This window comes from Suncus etruscus, chromosome 13 (assembly GCF_024139225.1).
Source record: "Suncus etruscus isolate mSunEtr1 chromosome 13, mSunEtr1.pri.cur, whole genome shotgun sequence".
NCBI classification, from domain to species: Eukaryota; Metazoa; Chordata; class Mammalia; order Eulipotyphla; family Soricidae; genus Suncus; species Suncus etruscus.
The window spans coordinates 13,450,843-13,455,821 of record NC_064860.1 but is presented as its reverse complement, the minus strand read 5'-3'; positions in this window follow the sequence as shown (position 1 = coordinate 13,455,821).

Genomic DNA, 4,979 nt, shown 5'->3' with positions numbered 1-4,979 from the left:
AGTTGCCTTTCCAGCCCTCAATTTTATTTTCTTTCTTTAAGACTTCCTTTCCCATGGCAGGATAGAAATAGGGTTTAGAGCAATAGCACAGTGGCAGGGTATTTGCCTTGCATGCAGCTGATCCAGGACAGACCTGGGTTCAATCCCCAGCATCTCATATGGTCCCCTGAGCCAGGAGCAATTTTTGAGCACATAGCCAGGATTTACCCCTGAGTATCACTGGGTGTGGCCCAAAACCAAAAGAATAAAGAAAAAGAAAAAAAGAAAAGAAGTGATTTAGTAGTTCAATTTAAGATTAAAAAATATGGTTTTGGAGATACAGGCTCAGGTGCTGCCTACCATGATTATTCCTTCCATCCCCAGAGTGCCAGAATCCCTCTACCATTATCCCAAGGTTCCTCCTGTTGCCACCCCCATTCCCCAGAACCAAGCTTGTTTCCAATGGGTATTGACTAATCCCTTCCTTTATTTCTTTGTGCTCTGAAAATGAGTGGGGTCATCTGGTGTTCAATTTTTTTTATTTTTCTCTTACTTCACTTAGCATGACTTCTTCCAGTGTCATCCAAGTTAAGGCAAATTGCAAAGCTTCATCATTTTTTGAAGCTCACTAATATTCCACTTTGCATATTTGTATACCACAATTTCTTTGTTTGTTGGACTCTTGGATTATTTCCAGTTCTTGCCTCTTGTTCATAATGGTGCGGTAACCATAGGTATCCAGAAGGTCTTTTAGAGTGTCCTTGTCTTTGTGGAGTAGTTGACCAGGCATAGAATTGCAGAGTCCAAACCATTTTTAATATTTTAATTTATTACATTTATAATCCATAATAAATTCATTTATGGTATTGTTATATTGATACATGTAATTTATTATATATAATTTATATATGTTTATGTTATATATTTATTTAGTTATTTGTTATATATTTATAAATATGTTGATAATAAATACATTAATAAATAACTGTTATTAATATATTATTAATTATTTTTTAAATCTCTATTCTAAATTGGGTGGGAAATTAGGCCACACCTGGCAGTGCTTAGAGGTTACTTCTGGCTCTGTGCTCAGAAGTTGTTCCTGGCAGGCTCTGGGGACCATTTGGGATGCCAGGGATCAAACCTGCATTTGTCCTGGGTCACCCATGTGCGAGGCGAACACCCTACCACTGTGCTATCACTCCAGCCCCCACTATTCTTTTTTTTGGGGAGGGGCTACACCCGGCGGTGCTCAGGAGTTACTCCTGGCTGTCTGCTCAGAAATAGCTCCTGGCAGGCACGGGGGACCATATGGGACACCGGGATTCGAACCATATGGGACACCTTTGGTCTTGAATCGGCTGCTTGCAAGGCAAACTCCGCTGTTCTATCTCTCTGGGCCCCCCACTATTCTTAATTTCTTGAAAACTCTTCAACTTTTCCAGACAGGTTGAAATAAGTAACTCATTATTAGTACATAATAGTGTTTTTTGAAGGATGAAGGTTTACATCTTTACAAGTCCAAACCTGTACATAGTGTTTCCAAATTTTTGTTGTTGTTGCTGTTGTTATTTGTTTTGGAGCCACACCCTGTTCTGCACGCAGGAGTTATTCATGGCAGTGCTCAGAGGAACAATATGAAATGTGGGCGTGGGCGTGGGAATCAAATCCAAATTGCCCTTGTGTGAGATAAATGCCTTACTTACTATCATATCTCTCCAGTTCCGGACTATTTCCAGATGTTTTTAAAATAGACCTCTCTACATTTGAGATGCACATTTTATATTTGGTTTGAGGAGTACTTCATTGTCAATTTGTTTTGCATTTTTCTCTAATATGCGGTCTGTTGTAAATTCTTCATACGCCTTTAAGAAATCATTGAGAAATGTCTTTTCAGCTCTTTTTTGCATTTTTGGGATGTGGGTTGGTTTTTGTCGTTGCCCCTTGAAAGTGCTTTTTATATTTTGCATATTTGGCCTTTTACTGGTATGTGATGTGAGAACATTTTCTCCCAATAAGGGGTTTGTCTTTATCTTAGGCCTCATTTCTTTCACAGTGCAGAAACTTTTGAGTTTGATGTGGGCTCTTTTGCTTATTTTTGCTCTTATTTTCTTTGCCAGTGGGATGATATGAAGACCCTTCTGAAGTCAAGATCTTGGAGAGCCCTGTCTTTATTTTCCTTAACATATTTTATAGAGACAGGTTTTATTCCAAAGCCTTTATTTATCTATATTTAATTTAAACACTATGGCTACAAGTTCTTCATAATACAGTTGTTTTACACAAACACACACACACAAAGTTGTTCATAATTGAGTTTCAGTTATATAATGTACAACAATCTTCACCAGTGCATATTTTCTGCCACCAATGTCCCTAGTTTCCCCCTCATCTTCCCAGTTGCCCTCTCTCCTTCCTGTCTCTGGGATATACATTTTTCTTCTTTCTCTCTCTCCTTTCTCTCTCTTTCCCTCTTTCTTTTTTTCCTTTTAGAAACTTTGGTTTGTAGTACAGTGCACATTTTCAGCCACCAGTGTCCCCAGTTTCTCTTTCACGCACCCTACCTTTCCTGTCTTTGGAACAGGCATGTTAGTTCTCTCTCTGTCTCTTTCTCTCTCTGTCTCTCTGTTTCTCTCTCTCTCTCTCTCCCATCTTTATTGAAACTGTGATTTGCACTATTGCTAATTAAGGGGTACCATATCACTTTATTTACTTTCAGCACTCAGTTCTTGTCCAACCATCATAGTCACCATCACTGTGGACAGTTCTGTACTCTAACTGCATTCACTGCTCTTTGTGGCAAGCTTTCTATCATGGACTGATCCTCCTAATTTAAGGCCTTTATTTTGAATTAGTTTTTGCTGATTTGCACTTATAAACACTGCAGTTAACAGCAAATAGAATGATAATTTGTGAGATTGTTCTAATGGTCTTTTTTTTAAATGAGTAACAGTTTTATTGCTTTTGTTTTTGGGGACCACAACTTGCAACATTCGGGGTTTACTCTTGGCTCTGCATTCTTGAATTACTCCTTGCAGGCTCAGAGGACCATGATGAGCCAAGTGCAAGGCAATGGCCTACCGGATGTGCTATATCTTTCTGGCACCGGGGTAACCAATTTTTAGGGATGCTGTAGTAATCTTTTTAAATCATTTATACATAAATATATTATGCTGACCTTGTTTGTTTAAATATATATTAATTTGTTTTATAATTAAACCCAGCCATGTTTGATGAAGGAAGGGAGGAGAGTGCCAGCAAGAGACCTCTGTAGAGATTTAACATTAAAACTAAAATCTAAGGGACCAGAGCAATAGCATAGCAGTGAGGGTGTTTACCTTGCACACAGCTGATTCAGATTCAATCCTCAATATCCCACATGACCCCCAGGGCACCACCAGAAATAATTCTTGAATACAGTCAGGAGTAACTGCTGAGTGTTGCTGGGTGTGACACATAAGCAAAACAAAACAACTACAAGCTAAAATCTGAGAGTTAAGAAGGAATTTATTAGTAGAAAAGGGAAAAGTAATCCAAGCAGAGAAAGCAGGATGTTCACATATGCCAGGGACATGGATAAAGGCCAGGAAAATTGAAGTCCTTGACTTCTTTCTTTTTTTGTTTTTTTTTTTGAGTCACACCCGCCAGCGCTCAGGGGTTACTCCTGGCTCCATGCTCAGAAATCGCTTGGGGGAACCATATGGGATGCCAGGATTCGAACCAATGACCTTCTGCATGAAAGGCAAACGCCATATCTTCATGCTCTCTCTCCACCCCCAAAGTCCTTGACTTCTGCCTAGTTCATGATCATCCATTTTCATGTGCTCCAGACAAGTAGGCACCAACCTTTGTGTAGTCTGATTGTCTTCCAAGAGTGCAATCCTTCTTATGCCAATTGGCATAGAATCTGTTCCATAGTTTGTGATTTGGGGACTTGGGCTCTTGAGGGATTTCTGACCACCATCTGACCAGCATATTAAAGCAGGTTAAAATTTTTTGTTTTTCTTTTTTTTTTTGGTTTTTGGGTCACACCCGGCAGTGCTCAGGGGTTATTCCTGGCTTCACGCTCAGAAATTGCTCCTGGCAGGCACAGGGGACCATATGGGACGCCGGGATTCGAACTGATGACCTCCTGCATGAAAGGCAAACGCCTTACCTCCATGCTATCTCTCCGGCCCCAATTTTTTGTTTTTCTAAAGAACAAACTATGGGTTCTACTAATACTGCATCAATCTCTGAACCACTAAAACAAAACCTGACATTTGAAGAGTCTGTCTCATTCAATTTGAGAGAATAGGTTAGGTGGAAATGTCTCATTCATTATGGATCATGTATTGAAAACAAATGGCCTAACCTTTATCTTTTATCTAGTTCTCTTCAAATTTTAGGAACATAAACAGCCATCAAATATGTTTAAGATCACAGAAGGAAGTGGAAAGTGGGTGGTTTTGTTTCATTCATAAATGCATTTATAGTCAGAAATTGGTAATACTATGTGACCATTACAGGTGCAGTTTTAATGAGCGAAGACACCCCTCATTTTCCAAAGTCAATGGGAAAACTGTTCTTGAACCTGAGTCTCACAGAATAGTATCTTGGGGGTATATACAGTAGAAAAATTGGGGGTATTTGCTTCAAAGAAAACTTCAACTTCAAATTTCTTCCTGTGCCACTTCTGTCCAGCCAAGGTGTAATCAGAAAAGAATAAATCAAGACCCCCAGTAAACATGCTTATGATTATTGTAATAATTAATATTTCAGCATCTAGCAAGGTACACGAGACTTCCGATCAGTGCAAATCTTTACACATCTCAGTGTCTCCAGCATATTTTATGCAAATAGTTGTTAAGGATAAAAATTCTAATTTCAAATGAAGAAAATTCATGACATGCATCTTGGGCTCTGGTTTAATCACTGTACACCCTGGAAGGTATCGACAGTTGTCCCGTGGAAGCTATTAAAGTTGCTGTCCAAGGTTAAATGAAATTGCAGTTTATCAG